This window comes from Bombina bombina, chromosome 2 (assembly GCF_027579735.1).
Source record: "Bombina bombina isolate aBomBom1 chromosome 2, aBomBom1.pri, whole genome shotgun sequence".
Classification (NCBI taxonomy): domain Eukaryota; kingdom Metazoa; phylum Chordata; class Amphibia; order Anura; family Bombinatoridae; genus Bombina; species Bombina bombina.
Window position 1 is genome coordinate 190,201,825 of NC_069500.1, and position 18,083 is coordinate 190,219,907.

Sequence of the window (18,083 nt, forward strand, 5' to 3'; positions counted from 1 at the left end):
ATATTTTTTAAACAAACCTTAAGCCGAAAGTGCCTAGCCAGTAAATTTCATAAACAAACGTATCCTCTCTATTAATGGCAGGAAAGTGCCTGCTCTCACATAAGTACTGAGGTGAACTCAGTGAACTTTGGCTGTGCAACCTTCTGTAAAGTTCCCAACAAAAAGAAAGAAATAAACCAATAAAGAAAAACACATTTAAATTCTCTAGAGCTGCACACAGCAAACAACTGGTACAGAATTTAACTAATCACAGCAAACCTTATTTTGTAAAACAATATTCACTCTATTAAAAACAAAAAAAACTTTAAAAATCAATACATATAATTCAACTGCCTTTCATATATCATTAGAACAAATCAATTATTGCATAAAAAATTGATATTTCCATTCTTGAAAAACAGGCTGAAGACATAACTTTACAGTGATATGTCTGTGAAACTGGTGCAAGATAAAGATGTGAATGAAGAATGAATGTAGAGAGGAGTGATTTGGGTCAGCTAATGGTAATAGACTTCTGCTGGGCAGAATGGTATGTATGTTATGCTACAGGAACGCACCCTCATTCCCAAGAACAGGATGAGGCCCACAAAGAAAGTTTCCAAGGACTGACTGTAACTTACCAACCACTGCTCTTAATTTATTTCCAATTCATAAGACAAAAGCTATACATTTGATTGTATTGCATTTCAGACATATATATATATATATATATATATATATATATATATATATATATATATAGGGGAACACCCCTCCCTTGTTCCCAGTTTGTTTGGCTTTGTAAGCGTGCATTGTGTGGCTGTGTTAGGGACTAAGGCAGTGGAAAGGACTTTGAAGAGGTGCCTGAGCTTTTCCCATTTGGCCAGATGTGGTAACTAACCTTTCCAGTTGTGTTTTTAAATCTTATCTGTGAGCTAGCTGGTGAGTGCTGGGTATTTCTATGTGTAGTATTATTATTTGTTTGTAATCCCCCTATGTTTCTTGCAGCCATTCCGGACTGGGGTTAACTGCCTGTGACTCTGGTGACAGCACAGCTTTTTGGGAGTGCTATTTAAGCACCCAGGGCTGGGATGTTGCAGAGTCATTGGATATGTACCCGCTCCGGTCTTGGAGTGCAGTATATATATATATATATATATATATATATATATATATATATATATATATATATATATTTATTATTTAGGAACAAGACATACTTTTTTTTAAAATAATTTAGGAACCAGGTATTAGGTGACTTAAAGTTATCTTGGATTTAGAAGGGATGCTAGCACTCAAATATAACACCACAATATGTAGATATACATGATTATTATTATTTAAATATATCAATATTGCTCATTCAAATAAGTGGACTATTCATCTAGCTGTCATGAGATAAAAAATACAATACCTCACAGGACTGGTTTGATATTGGGGGCTCCGGCAAAAAAAAAAAGTCATCACCCCGTCACCATATAAATATATCCCAAAACCTCTTAATTAAAAGAGTGGGGAGCCACTCTATAAAAAAATCATCTGGCAGTAACCCCTAGCATCATTTTGTTGTGCTGGTTATCAAACAGTCCCAGGTTAGACCGGCAATAGGGTAATGTCCTCCATGGGAATGGTGCACAGTGAACAAGCTGGCGACCTCCAGCTCACTATACAGCAACACAATATTCCACAGCACCATATATCCTTTTTATTAAAAAGATTCTGATACGGATAGATGGTGCTGTGGAATATTGTGGTGTTGTGCTGGTTATGTCAGGGCTGATTTATTAGTGTTTCTGAGGGATAATAAAAAATGCAGCTATCCAAATAAATTAAAAAGTTGCGAGAGTATAAAAACAAAATGTATGCTTACCCGATAAATTCATTTCTTTTATGATGATGAGAATCTACAAGATATCACATGAGGTAAGTTACCCTCCTGTCCACTAGGAGGAGGCAAACACAACTCAACATATCAGAGCTTTAAATCCCTCCCACTTTCCTGAAACTTCAGTCACACATATAATGAAGTAGAGGGAGGAAACTGAAAAGCAGTAAATGCAAAGTGCGGCAAAATAAGTAGTAATGCCGCCAACTGAACAAAAAGAAAAGGGCAAATAGAATCTGGAAGGGGTTAAATTATAAGTGGGTCCTTATAATGGTCCAGAGGCCTTAGCTGCACCAGCTTGCTCCGTAATAAAGGTAAGGAAAATAGCTTTACCCTTTGAGTGGGTGCTAAGCTGTTTTAAGTTTGTTTTTTGAATATATATTTTTTTTTTACTTTTTTTTTTTAGATCCCCAAAACTTACACTGTTAGAAAGATTATTATTATTATTCTTTATTTATAAAGCGCCAACAGATTCCGCAGTGCTGTCCATGGGTAACAAAGGTAAAAGGACAGTACAATATGAGACACCAGACAAAATTTAACAAACAAATACAGGGGGAATTGGGAGCCCTGTTGCGGGGGGAAATTACAATCTAAAGATTAGGCAATTACCTTTCCAACGGTGGGTCTTGGGGGTCTGTAGCTGCTTAGATGCCTGAGATACAGGCTTCTAATCAGCATGTCCCCTGCTCCTATACTTAACATTGTTAATTTTAAATAAAGTTGCACAGTGACGTTATGTCACTGCGCGTGACGTCACCACGCATAACGTGAAGCCCCGCCGATGCCTGTTACTATGCAGGCCCGATCGCTGGGGTAGGAGTGGGTGGGAGCCACCAGATGTCCCTCAAGGTGGGAGAGTGCTAGCGACGGCTCTGAGCCGTTGTTGGCACCAGAGTGGGAAACTCTGCGACGGCTCAGAGCTGTTGTTAGCACTCAAGGGGTTAAGAAAAGTGACATTGACATTCTTATCCCTGACCATCCTTTAACACCTATCTGTGTGTTTTTACAGCATTTTGCGCTGTTTTTTTTACTATTTTTGTTAATGAATAAACTTTTTCACTTTTATGCTATCCACCTGAGTACCTGCTATTTTTTGTCTGTCAGTTACCTTTTTAAAATGGTATACTCTGTCTGAATCGCAAAATAAAAAATTTGTGTTTCATATCCTTTTTTTCCCCTTCCTGATTCAGACAAAGTATACAATTTTTAAACAACTTTTCAAGTTTAATTTTATTATCTAATTTGCTTAGTTCTCTTGATATCTTATATTGAAAAGCATACCCAGATAGGCTCAGTAGCTGAGAGCTAGCTTCTGATTGGTGGTTTCACATATATTACTCTTGTCATTGGCTTACCAGTGTATTTAGCTAGCTCCCAGTCGTGCATTGCCACTGGGAGCTTGCTAAAGAGAATGAAGCAAAAAATTGATGATAGAAGTAATTTGGAAAGTCTCTTTAATTAGGTAGCTTGCAGGGTTAATTTTAGAAACTCTGCCAGTACTAAAATAAAAGGCTCCCCCCCCAATAAATTATATATATAATATATATATATATATATATATATATATATATATATAATTAATATATAAGCTGCAACTAACTATTATTTTCATAATCGATTAATTGGCCATTTCAATGAATCAACTAATCGAATAAAAAAAAGAATCACTAATTGTTTCCTATATATAAAATAAAATCCACATACTGAGTGTTAAAAAAATATAAACTTCAGACTAAGTGGCCAATTTACTAAAGTGAGGACAGACATGATACGATGTAGCATATCTTGTCCGCCGCAAATCGATAAATGCATCATTGCACAAGCAGTTCGAGTGAACAGCTTGTGCAATGCTGCCCCCAGCAGATTCGCGGCCGCTAGCAGGGGGCAGTTTAGTTTTTTTCTTCCCTCCTCTCTCTCTTCCCTATCTGTTTTTTCCTCTTCTTTTACTTTCTCCCTACTCCTTTTCACATCCTCTTCCCTATGACCCGTGAACAGACTATTGTGTGGCTACTATACACCCTGAGAATATACTATGTAATTTTGTTCAAGACTACTGAGGTACATAATAGGCACGCCTCTATTGGATATATTATCGAATCCTGTTGATAATGTGACATACCATTAGTGTTTGCTAAATGTTTCGATAAAGCGAAAAGTATCTATGCAAATATTTTCAAAAACTTGACACTTTGTATACTGCTGTATTTGATGAATCTGTCTTTATTGGTTGACATCTTGTATACATTCATATTTGATGATTATTTGTTTACGGATGCAAAAAAATGTTTATGTAAAACAATTTTGGGGAAAAAAAAAAAGAAAAGAATATGCCTGTAGACGTCCTTTAGGCTAAGGGCATAACCATAAAAAACAATACTATGTGCATAAGCTAATTGGAGTGAAGCAGCTGGTGTTGTGCACAGACCAACTAATTGATTGTGATATTCGTTGACAACTATTTTCATAATCGATTATTACGATTAGTTGTTGCAGCTTTAATTAAAATATAAATATATATATATATATATATATATATATATATATAGGATACACACAATAGCAGTACTATCTCTTTAAAATTTGTTGGTATTGATCAGGGACTGACAAGTGGCAGAGGAGGAGACAACAATAAATGTCTTCTAAATAAAGAAGCTAGATGGACATATGTGTTAAAACCAGTGTCCCCACTTGGCTTAAATGAAAGAATTGAATTTAGGTCTTTCCTGGGATAAAGAAAGGAATAAATGATAAATCAACCTAGGTAGTCCTGATTAGTACAAATAACATCTCAAAAGTATTTCCTTTAAGATGGTCCTCTTCGAGTCATTTCTGTCATTCCTAATAAGGCAAAATATACACATGAAGATAAGAATGTGTATCCGAAAATAATATTTGTATATAATCTGTAACTTGTTATGTAAAGTAATTAAATCAAAGGTTTTTTAAAATTTAAAATTAATCTATTGTAGGTTCAACATTTTTGGTCCTTTTGATAGTGTTTAACACATTTATTGTATTTCAATCCTTTAAATTTGTTTAAATAAAGTAAATAATAACAGTTTGTTTCCAAACAATATATGCATGGGAATCTAGGTAACAGTAACGCCCTATGGCCATTCCCATTGGATAGTATGTATATGCCTTAACCACTCCCGCAACATTGGCAACAGATTTAAAGGAAAGAATGTATCTGTGACTGACAGTCCTGACGAGGCCCTGACGCAAAGCATTGTGGGGTGAAACACGCGTCGACACAGTCATTTGAAAACTCAGCGGCAGTAAGAAGTACCTGGTATGGTGTTGATTGATAACACTAAAGGTTCCGGAAGGAAGTGTGGAAGAGGCGAATGAAAGTGGATCTACCCAGGAATGAATCTCCCAGTCTAACTTGCACAGTTACAGTGTTAAGGAACCAGAGGAGAAAATTGGGTGAGACAGAAGCCGGATGCTAAGTCCCAGCTCACTTCATTTTATGCTTCAAGTTTGTGCCTAAAGATACCCGGTCTCAGCTGCCTGACACCTATCCTCACCTGGAAGAGGTTGTATTTGTTTTCCATTACCTTTTTTGCCGTCTTTGGAATAAAGCCTGTTGTTACTATCAAGCACTCATGTTTAACGTTAGCTGACATAGGAGGACGCTTTCACCTCAAAACCTGTCAGCTGTTTCATAAATAACGGTACAGCTTTTGTATGAGCTCGCATGTTGCAATTGCATGAAAAAAAGATATCTACACCATCACAGATAACATCTGTGGAACTTTTGTTTCTTTGGGACGTCATATCACTAAGATTTCCCATGCTTTTTTCATTTTTTGACCTGTTTATGCAACATTGATAATGTCATTATTTTGTACCCGTTTATCATGAGTTTAATGATATATTTTTAGGTCTTTCAATGCAGTGGCATATTTAGGTTCAGGATTACTTGCATTAATAAATGTGTTACATATTAATTGGACCATCTGTGTGTGAGCCTCTGTTTGAAACAATGTTTCAGCATTCCTTCTACATATTAGATTAAGAGAAGTCTTTTTGAGTGCTGCAATCCCCTACTTTCAACATAGCATCTCGTATAGCTCTGCTGTGTGTAACATATATTTACTTATATAAATATATTTGAATATATATATATATATATATATATATTTATTTATATTCTGCAGTGTAGGATCCCCCCTAAGCCCCCAACCAGCTCTCTAACCCTGCCCCCCTCTACCTATTTGTCGCCATCTTAGGTACTGGCAGTTGTCTGCCAGTACCCAGTTTGCTACAACATGTTACTTAAAGGGACAGTCAACACCAGAATTTTTGTTGTTTAAAAAGAAAGAATCCCTTTATTACCAATTACACAGTTTTGCATAACCAACACAGTTACATAAATACACTTTCTACCTCTGTGATCACCTTGTATCTAAGCCTCTGCAAACTGCCCCCTTATTTCAGTTCTTTTGACTGACTTGCTTTTTAGCCAATCAGTGCTCACTTCAGGGTAACTTCACGTGCATGAGCTCAATGCTATCTATATGAAACACATGAACTAATGCCCTCTAGTGGTCATAATGCATTCAGATTAGAGGCAGTCTTCAAGGTCTAAGAAATTGGCATAAAAACCTCCTAGAATTAGCTTTCAACTAAGAAAACCAAGAGAACAAAGCAAAATTGGTGATAAAAGCAAAATTGGTGATAAAAGTAAATTGGAAAGTTGTTTAAAATTACATTCCCTATTTAAATCATCAGGTTTTTTTTTACTTGACTGTCCCTTAAAAAAAAATAAAAAAAAATTAAACATCCCATTTTTCTGTAGTGTAGCTGCCCCCCTCAATACACTCCCCACCTCCCCCTCTCATTTCCAAAAAACTTATTTCCCCCCTCCCTCACCCTCCATGAAGATTTATGACTGTAGCGTGCGACGTGCCTGTTCGCGCGCTACCTCTGTCGGCACTCCCTGATCTGGAACTTATCTGCAGCCCCCTCTGCATTGGTTACCTAAAAAAAGGGTATTGCATGATGCCTCAACATTGAGGTATCGCTGCAATACCCTGAAAGCATCTAGATCGCTTCCAGTGCTTTAAAAACCCCAGAGGACGTGCCAGGCACGTCCTTGGTCATTAACTGACACCCAATGCAGGACATGCCTGATTCGTCCTCGGTCGCTAAAGGGGTTAAGCATCATAGATAGACTAAAGCAAATAATCTGTAAGGGAGCACACAGTTTGTTAACCCAAAACATGCATTCATTACTTTTGGGAAATAAGATCCTGGCCACCAGGAGGAGGCAAAGACACCCCAGACAAAGGTTTAAATACTCCTCCCACTTCCCTCATCCCCCAGTCATTCTGCCGAGGAACAAGGAACAGTAGAAGAAATATCAGGGTGAAAAGGTGCCAGGAGAATAAAAAATAAGAGATGCCCCACAAAACAAATACGGGTGGGGAGCTGTGGACTCTTTCTATCTGAAGAAAAGAAAATTATTAGGTAAGCATAATTTAAGCTTTTCTTCATAAATGGAAAGAGTCCACAGCTGCATTCATTACTTTTGGGAAAACAATACCCAAGCTATAGAGGACACTGAACGCAAAAACAGGAGGGTACAATAGGCGGCCCATTCTGAGGGCACCAGGCATGAAAAACCACAACCCAACCAAACCCTGCTTCGTTGGAGCCGGGCAAAAAAACTAGAAGGAAAAGGCCTCAAGGACACTGACCCGCAGATAGTCTGAAATCCTAACTAGAGACCGCAAGCAGACTCAATGAGCCAACACTCCTCCAGGAGAACCGTCGCCCAGCAGTTGGTCCCCACACAACCCTTACTAGTAAAGTAACAAAATCCCCAAAAGGTATAGAGCAAGAGTAAGCCAAAGGGATACCCAAAAGGTACAGCAAAATCCATAAAGGAAAGACCCTCTTCAAAGGAAGGCCAAATCCACAGACCCCCCGAATGGATACCGAAAACAAGAGGAGACGACGCCCAACCCACAAGGCATCATCAAGAAGAAATATCTCCCAAACATTGTGCAACAGCAACGAAAAAGACAGCTAAAGACAAAGTCCTCAAAACTTCAGAACTCAGAGACTGAGTAAACAGAAATAACAAGTAGCAAACTCAGAGAATAAACATCTGAGTCTAGTATCACCCTGCCATCCGTAGGAAGACACAGAGAAAACACTATCTGTAAGGAAGAAGCGGCCGCACAAAGTCGCAGACTGCCCAACCTCCAAGACATAGATTGCCCAACCTCCAAGACAGAGGACACTCTCCAGGCAATTCAGGCCACCAAGCCTACTCACAGATCTCAAAGGGGGAGAGAGGCACAGAACCTCTAAAAAAGGTGATCTACAGCAATGTTTCTCAACTGCGGTCCTCAAGTACCCCCAACAGTCCAGGTTTTCATTATAGCTGAACCAGTGCACAGGTGAAATAATCAGCTGATGGGTGAGCGCTGGTTAGTAACCATGGTGTTACTGATCAGCTAAATATTTCACCTGTGCACTGGTTCAGCTATAATTAAAACCTTGACTGTTGGGGGTACTTAAGGAACGTGGGTGAGAAACACTGATCTACAGGAAGGCTAAGCTTGTAAACTGACAAGCTAGGGGTGTGCAATGGACTGACAAAAGGAGAGGAACTGGGGTAAGACATTGATAATAGAAGTATTTAAAGTTTTTTTAAAATTCCATGCTCTAGATTAAGATTAATTTTGATTTTACAGTCCCTTAAAGGGACAGTCAACACCCATGAAAACTTTCTACCACACCTTAGATCAACAACAAAAAATGAGCCTGCACCGCATCCCATCTTAAATAACACTAACGTTAGGTGGCTAATCTTCAATGAACATTTAGTTAACAGCAGCAGATATGGCTGCTAAACTCCTCCCCCACTGTACCTTTCTTGTTTTAAATAAATACTCGTTCACAGTGACACTGTTCTATTTCTAATGCGCTATTAGAAATAGAACAGCGTCTCCGTGAACGCGGCTAAAGAATCTAGCCGAGGATTTGATTCTCATTGGCTGAAGACTTGGAGAAGAAGCCTCCTACGTAATAGGGGGAGGAGTTTGGCGGTCATATCTGCCGCTGTTAACTAAATGTTAATTGAAGATTAGCCATCTAACGTTAGTGTTATTTAAGATGGGATGTGGTGCAGGCTCATTTTTTGTTGTTGATCTAAGGTATGGTAGAAAGATTTCATGGGTGTTGACTGTCCCTTTAAATTATAAAGGGACAGTAACACATTGAGATTTTAATATAAAAGGTTTAGTTATGCACAGTAAAACAATTTTGCAATATACGTTCATTATTTATTTTGCCCCTTTTTATGTACTTTAACTCTAAAAATTGAGGCTTTTTTAATTTTCATAATTAAAATGCACACAGCCGATTTCTCAAGGTTAACTCTGCTACATATATTTCCTTAATTGGTTTAACATACAAAAACACCAAAACAAGATCTCAAGATCAGATTGGTTTATTCAAATAAGACAAATGCTGGGTGGAGTTTGGCTGTTAAACTACTGTATCAAACAAACCAAGATCTTAGTTTATTCTAAAAAAAATAGAATTGGCCTTGGCCGATATGTTATTCTACAGTGGGACAACAGAAGTGTCTTGTAATTACAAGGTGTTTACCGTCCCTTTAAATGTGCAGAAAGATGTTAACAATAGCTCTACATATCTAGATACATAACTGTTACCAGGTAACTAAATGAAATATAATTGACCATTAAACTGCCAACCACAATTTATTGGTAAGAATGTCAATGGCAAGCATTTAGAGTATGCAGGAATGCAGCCACCCATGGCATCTGGTGCAAGAATAGTGTAGCAGTCAGCCTCAATGTAAAAAATTTGACTTGACTCAGATCTTTGTTTCACTCCTCACTTCCAGTCTTTGGCCAACTGAAGCCGCTTTCACCTTAAAAACATCTCCAAACTTTGACAATTCCTCACACAAGACACAACAAAGATTTTAATCTACTCTCTCATCATTTACCGCCTTGACTAATGCAACTCCCTCCTCTCTAGCTGCGGTCTATCTCCTTTACAATGAACGCCTCTGCCCGGCTGATCTTCCTTACATCTTCATCTGCTGCACCTCTCTATCAATCCCTTCACTGACTTCCTCTTGCCTCCAGAATTATTTTTTTCCCCCACGATTTAGATAGAACATACAATTTTAATCAACTTTCCAATTTACATCTATTATAAAATGTTCTTCATTCTCTTGTTATCATTTTCTGAAGAACATTGGCTGCTAGCTCAACAGAACTAGTTAGCCAACCACAAGAGACAAATGTGTGCAGGCACCAATCAGCAGCTAGCTCCCACTAGTGGAGGATATTGGCATATTCTTTTTTCAACAAGGGATAACAAGAGAACAAAGGACATTTGAAAATAGAAGTGAATTTAAAAGTGTCTTAAAATGATATGCAAGTTTAATTTTGAATTTCCTATCCATTTAAATTAATACTAAACCCATTTTGTTCATGATTTAGACAGATGCAGATTTAAGCAACTTTCTAATTTACTCAAATTATCTATTTTTCTTTGTTCTCTTAGTATCTTTAAAGCAGGAATCGAAGCTAAGGAGCCAGACCATTTTTTATTCAGAACCCTGGGTAGTGCTTGCCGATTGGTGGCTACATTTACATTCCACCGTAAATTAACCTAATTTGTTAAACAATATGAATGGATATGTAATATGTACCCCTGAATGTACCTGGAGCTTTGCTAAGGGGTACTCAGTGACTTTCCCTTTCCTTATTTTGTAAAAATCAATTAATCTATGAAATCGTTGTGTATCTCAGTTCTACCCCCAGCATCACTATCAGGACAGATTGTAATTCTCTGCCTGGGTAGATAAGGTCCTCACTGTGATTGTCTCAGATGCACTCAGGGAGGGAAATCCTTAGACTCTGGCAGGTTAAAGGGACAGTCAACCCAAAAATTACTGGAACTTATTTAGATTAGTTAATTAACGATCTTTACAGTAAACTGTAGCACAATTTTCATCTAAATTAACTTTGGCAGAAAATACACTTACTAGATCTTATTTGGCCTTTTTGAAATGGCTGCCTGACCCCTCCTTCTCTGACATCTCTCACAAAGCACAGGATCCTTTCCTTTCGTCCCTGTGCGCTCCTGTGTCTCCCTTCATTCAGTTCAGTGAGACACTCATATGGCAACCCCCTCACTTCACTATCTAACTCCCCACGGCCGCAATTTCAGCTCTCTAGCTGTTCGTACCCGGCACTCAGCGATGTGATGTGGGTCTGTGCCCCTATCACCCCCTCAGGTGTTTCAGCTACCTGCCTCCATCCCATCAGATCCTTGCCCTGCTAAAGTTTACTTAGATGAAAATTGGGCTACAGTTTACTGTAAAGATCATTAACTAATCTAAATAAGTTACAGTAATTTTTGGGTTGACTGTCCCTTTAATAACATTTGAGAAGGGAAATTAAGAAACACCAGGAAGGAAAGTGTACATAACTGTAAAAAGGTGTCAGAGAAACATGTGTCAGAAATAGGGTCACAAATAAATAGCACAATAAAAATATACCTTGATGAAAAGTGCTAGGTGAAGTGTTAACCTGCCTCCATCCCATCAGATCCTTGCCCTGCATCTGCTTTTTCAGCTACCTGCCTCCATCCCATAAGACCCTTGCCCTGCAGATGCTCTTTCCGCTACCTGCCTCCATCCCATCAGATCCTTGCCCTGCAGCTGCTCTTTCAGCTACCTGCCTCCATCCCATCAGATCCTTGCCCTGCAGCTGCTCTTTCAGCTACCTGCCTCCATCCCATCAGATCCTTGCCCTGCAGCTGCTCTTTCAGCTACCTGCCTCCATCCCATCAGATCCTTGCCCTGCAGCTGCTCTTTCAGCTACCTGCCTCCATCCCATCAGATCCTTGCCCTGCAGCTGCTCTTTCAGCTACCTGCCTCCATCCCATCAGATCCTTTCCCTGCAGCTGCTCTTTCAGCTACCTGCCTCCATCCCATAAGACACTTGCCCTGCAGCTGCTCTTTCAGCTACCTGGCTCCATCCCATCAGATCCTTGCCCTGCAGCTGCTCTTTCAGCTACCTGCCTCCATCCCATCAGACCCTTGCCCTGCAGCTGCTCTTTCAGCTACCTGCCTCCATCCCATCAGATCCTTGCCCTGCAGCTGCTCTTTCAGCTATCTGCCTCCATCCCATCAGATCATTGCCCTGCAGCTGCTCTTTCAGCTACCTGCCTCCATCCCATCAGACCCTTGCCCTGCAGCTGCTCTTTCCGCTACCTGCCTCCATCCCATCAGATCCTTGCCCTGCAGCTGCTCTTTCAGCTACCTGCCTCCATCCCATCAGATCCTTGCCCTGCAGCTGCTCTTTCAGCTACCTGCCTCCATCCCATCAGATCCTTTCTCTGCAGCTGCTCTTTCAGCTACCTGCCTCCATCCCATCAGACACTTGCCCTGCAGCTGCTCTTTCAGCTACCTGCCTCCATCCCATCAGATCCTTGCCCTGCAGCTGCTCTTTCAGCTACCTGCCTCCATCCCATCAGACCCTTGCCCTGCAGCTGCTCTTTCAGCTACCTGCCTCCATCCCATCAGATCCTTGCCCTGCAGCTGCTCTTTCAGCTACCTGCCTCCATCCCATCAGATCCTTGCCCTGCAGCTGCTCTTTCAGCTACCTGCCTCCATCCCATCAGACCCTTGCCCTGCAGCTGCTCTTTCAGCTACCTGCCTCCATCCCATCAGATCCTTGCCCTGCAGCTGCTCTTTCAGCTACCTGCCTCCATCCCATCAGATCCTTGCCCTGCAGCTGCTCTTTCAGCTACCTGCCTCCATCCCATCAGATCCTTGCCCTGCAGCTGCTCTTTCCGCTACCTGCCTCCATCCCATAAGACCCTTGCCCTGCAGCTGCTCTTTCAGCTACCTACCTCCATCCCATCAGATCCTTGCCCTGCAGCTGCTCTTTCAGCTACCTGCCTCCATCCCATCAGATCCTTGCCCTGCAGCTGCTCTTTCAGCTACCTGCCTCCATCCCATCAGATCCTTGTCCTGCAGCTGCTCTTTCAGCTACCTGCCTCCATCCCATAAGACACTTGCCCTGCAGCTGCTCTTTCAGCTACCTGCCTCCATCCCATCAGATCCTTGCCCTGCAGCTGCTCTTTCAGCTACCTGCCTCCATCCCATCAGATCCTTGCCCTGCAGCTGCTCTTTCAGCTACCTGCCTCCATCCCATCAGATCCTTGCCCTGCAGCTGCTCTTTCAGCTACCTACCTCCATCCCATAAGACCCTTGCCCTGCAGCTGCTCTTTCAGCTACCTGCCTCCAACCCATCAGACCCTTACCCTGCAGCTGCTCTTTCAGCTACCTGCCTCCATCCCATAAGACCCTTGCCCTGCAGCTGCTCTTTCAGCTATCTACCTCCATCCCATCAGATCCTTGCCCTGCAGCTGCTCTTTCAGCTACCTGCCTCCATCCCATAAGACCCTTGCCCTGCAGCTGCTCTTTCAGCTACCTACCTCCATTCCATCAGATCCTTGCCCTGCAGCTGCTCTTTCAGCTACCTACCTCCATCCCATAAGACCCTTGCCCTGCAGCTGCTCTTTCAGCTACCTGCCTCCAACCCATCAGACCCTTGCCCTGCAGCTGCTCTTTCAGCTACCTGCCTCCATCCCATCAGATCCTTGCCCTGCAGCTACCTGCCTCCATCCCATAAGACCCTTGCCCTGCTATTTTATAAATACCATCTACTACAAGACTTGGAAAAACAACACTTGGGGCTCCATTTATCAAGCTGTGATAACGGCTTTGGAGCCCCAGTATTTCAGGTTTGCATGATCAAGCCTAAAACACTAGTTAAATGGACACTAAAGTCAAAGATAAACTTTCATCATTTAGATAGAGCATGCAGTTTTAAGAGACTTGTCATTTTACTTCCATTATCAAATGTTGCAGTCTTTTTATATGCATACTTCATAAGACACCAGCTGTGCACTTGTTAATCCTGCAATTCTATTGTATTTGAAGGGGCACTCAATTCAAAATTAAACTTTCATGATTAATATAGAGCACACAATTTTAAACAACTTTCCAATTCACTTCCATTATCTAAATGTACTATATATGAGGGGGCGGCATTGCACAAGTCGTTAAAAGGGGGCGTATTGCTGCCCTTTTGCAGCGAAGCTGTAAAGTCAAGGTTGATGACAGCGAACCTCGTCCACCCACCTGATTAAAGTAATGTTAAAAGTTGATATTTTAGAGGGACTTTAATTGATAACGTCTATTGAAGATGCGCTGTAACTTATTTTTTAATCTAACTGTGCGCTCCTGCCGCCCAATTCAAAACTCACATTTTTTGTGATCTTACGGTTTGGATTGTTCTCCAATTGGTACTCTAGTCATACGGTACTTTTTTTGTAGCTTGAGCACTGATTGGAAAACAGTTAAAACCGTTAGCTCACAAAAAAAAATATGAGTTTTGAAGTGGTCGGCCAGAGTGTGGGGTATTAGAATGGCATGGATAGATTAAAAAGCAAGTTACAGAGCATCTTCATTAGAAGTGATCAATTAAAGTCCCTGTAAAATATTGCTTAGATTCCAGACTTGATTTTAAGACATGTCAAGTTTACATAACTTTAATTGAGCCATATATCCCTAAAAAGAAAAACAAAACAAAAAAATCACAACAAATTAACAATTTTTCTTCGTTCTCTTCCTATATTTATTTAAGAAACAGGAATGTAAAGCTTAACCCCTTAACGACCGACAACGTGCAGGGTACGTCCTCTAAAAAAATACACTTAGCGACCGTACGTCGTCGGTCTTGGAAAGCGGTGGAAGCGATCCTGATCGCTTCCAGGCGCTTTCCGGTTATTGCAGTGATGCCTCGATATCGAGGCATCCTGCAATAACCCTCCTTGGCCATCCGATGCAGAGAGAGAGCCTCTCTGCACCGGACATCGATGGCCGGTATGGTTGGTGGGTGGGAGCCGATGTGGGTGGTGGTTGGGAGCCCATCAAAGGGCCCTGTGATGTGGAGGGGGGCGGGAGGGAACCGCTACACTACAGAAAAAATTATTCTTAAGAAGTGGGAGAAAGGGGGGTGGGAATTTGTACTAAATTATATCTAAGGGTTCTTGGAGGGGGTGGGGGAAACTACACTACAGAAAAAGAAAAAAACAACACAGACAGCTGCCAGTACCCAAGATGGCGCACATTAAGGTAGAGGGTTAGAGAGCAGTTGGGGGGGGGGGGGATCAAGGAGGTTGGGGGATCCTACTCAGAAGCATATGTAAATATGCTCAAAAAATATACCCTTTTATTTTTGTACTGGCAGACTTTCTGCCAGTACTTAAGATGGCAGGGACAATTGTGGGGTGGGGGAGGGAAGAGAGCTGTTTGGGAGGGATCAGGGGGTCTGATGTGTCAGTTGGGAGGCTGATCTGTACACTAAAGCTAAAATTAAACCTGCAAGCTCCCTACAAGCTACCTAATTAACCCCTTCAATGCTAGCCATAATACACGTGTGATGCGCAGCGGCATTTAGCGGCCTTCTAATTACCAAAAAGCAACACCAAAGTCATATATGTCTGCTATTTCTGAAAAAAGGGGATCACACAGAAGCATTTACAACCATTTGTGCCATAATTGCACAAGCTGTTTGTAAATAATTTCAGTGAGAAACCTAAAGTTTGTGAAAAAGTTGACTTTTTTTTATTTTTTTTATTTAATTGCATTTAGCGATGAAATGGTGGCATGAAATATACCAAAATGGGCCTAGATCAATACTTTGGGTTGTTTACTACACTACAGCGCTAAAATTAACCCTACAAGCTCCCTAGTTAACCCCTGCACTGCTAGCCATAATACACATGTGGTGGGCAGCGGCATTTAGCGGCCTTCTAATTACCAAAAAGCAACGCCAAAGTCATATATGTCTGCTATTTCTGAACAAAGGGGATCCCAGAGAAGAATTTACAACTATTTATGCCATAATTGTACAAGTGTTTGTAAATAATTTCAGTGAGAAACCTAAAGTTTGTGAAAAAAATTGTGAAAATGTGAACGATTTTTTATCTATCTATCTATATATCTATCAAGCAGTGATCAAGTGCATAACTGCACGAAACATGTCTGCATGTGGTTCAGATCACTGACACTGTGTTTTTACATTAAGTGCTTTATTACAGTCGTGTGTAGGCTGTCATGTTTTTACTTTTGATACTACAATAAAGGAAGTTTTACTTTTCTTTGGAGAGAGATTTTTTGCGCTACAAGTGGGGACAATCCATTGGAATATATTCTATTTACTCAGATGCTGACTACAGACCGGCTCAGTCTCCACAGCTGCAGATCTCCATACACTCTGAGCCAATTGCTCCCCAGCGTGTTACCGGACAGTGAGTGGTATACAGGTACCTTTTGAAATTATATTGCTAAAATCTATGTGTGCGCTACTTACTTACAAAGTGTTCTTTTATATATATATATATATATATATACACACACACACACACACACGTCAAGGGATATTCAGGGATTCCTGAAAGATATCAGTGTTCCAATGTAACTAGCGCTAATTTTTTTTAAAAAAGTGATTTGGAAATAGCAAAGTGCTACTTGTATTTATGGCCCTATAACTTGCAAAAAAAGCAAAGAACATGCAAACATTGGGTATTTCTAAACTCAGGACAAAATTTAGAAACTATTTAGCATGGTTGTTTATGTGTAACAGATTTTGGGGGTCAAAGTTAGAAAAAGTGTGTTTTTTCCTCATATTTTATATGTTTTTTTATAGTAAATTATAAGATATGATGAAAATAATGGTATCTTTAGAAAGTCAATTTAATGGTGAGAAAAACGGTATATAAAATATGTGTGGGTACAGTAAATGAGTAAGAGGAAAATTACAGCTAAACACAAAAACAGCAAAAATGTAAAAATAGCCTTGGTCCCAAACGGGCAGAAAATTTAAAAGTGCTGTGGTCATTAAAGTGAAGGTAAAGTTTAAAGTTTGGCTCAATTGAATTCTATGTAATATTTGAATTAAGTATGAGTTTAATTCATGAAATTGCTTACTTATCTTGCAAAACGAAGTTAATCCTTTTTTTTTATCTCCATATCGCTTTCGGCAAAATCAACCCGTTTTTCTTTCAATTTTCTACTTCTTCATGACGTTTCAGTTTGCTCCTATTGAAATCCTGGCCGTTAGGCGGCCGTGACACTACGTAATTTTGGAATTGGTACATCTGTGCATGCCTCCATCTAATCGGCAAATCCTACAGCTTAATGCTCGTGGCCGATTCGCGCATGTTGAGATTTGAGGGAGACGCATACGCATTGGAGCCCAGCAGTTTGGTCAATCGCATGCGCATTGCGGTTACCAGACATAAATCGCGCATGCGCAAATGCACTCGATCGTTGTGAACGCTCTATACGTAAAGGCTGAAAAAGCAGGAAGAAGAAGATGGGAGGAGTCGATAAGCAAAAAGCAGAATAAAACGTTAATAAATAAAATAAAAGATTTATATTTTTAACGGAAAAAAAAATAGCAATTATGTTGATATACATTAGTATAATGAGATGCTGAGTTTTCAATGTGAAAAATTAACTTTCACTTTAAGGGGTTAAAGGGACATTAAACCCAAAAATTTGTCGTCATTAGCACTCAACTACTTTTTTTTCCAATCTGGGGCCCCCATCCACTCCTACCTCTGTGATCGGGCCTGCATAGTGACAAGCATTGATGGGGCTTTCCGTTACGTGCGGTGACATCACGTGCCATGACGTGATGACATCACCGCGCAACTTTATTTAAAATTGTCAATACAAAGTATAGGGAAAGGGGGCATGCTGCTTAGAAACCTGTATCTCAGGGATCTAAGCAGCTACAGACCCCCATTGGAAAGGTAATCGCCTAACCTTTCCAATGTTATAAGTCGCGGGAATCTGGGGGAAAAAAATAAAAAAGTAAAAACAAATGTTTTTTGAAAATAGTAAAAAACAGAAAAATATTAAATTCAGCTTAGCACTCAAAGGGTTAAATCCCAAATGGAACAAACTACAGAGACGATATGGATATGAACATTATACAGGCCCTAACGGATCATTGTTTTAGTCCGCCAAAAAATATATACATTGCTAGACATAAAATGATTTAACCAGACTGCAAAATATAATATAGACAGCCCCAACAAGTTGAGAAAATGAAGTGTTTACATTAAAACA

At 40.3% G+C, this 18,083-nt stretch overlaps 1 protein-coding gene across 4 annotated transcripts in view; it reads right to left on the bottom strand.

Annotated features, from left to right (window-relative positions):
* POLK (DNA polymerase kappa) overlaps nt 1-18,083 on the bottom strand; it is a 399,961-nt gene that overhangs the window by 380,067 nt on the left and 1,811 nt on the right. The gene's annotated exons all lie outside the window — the stretch shown is intronic.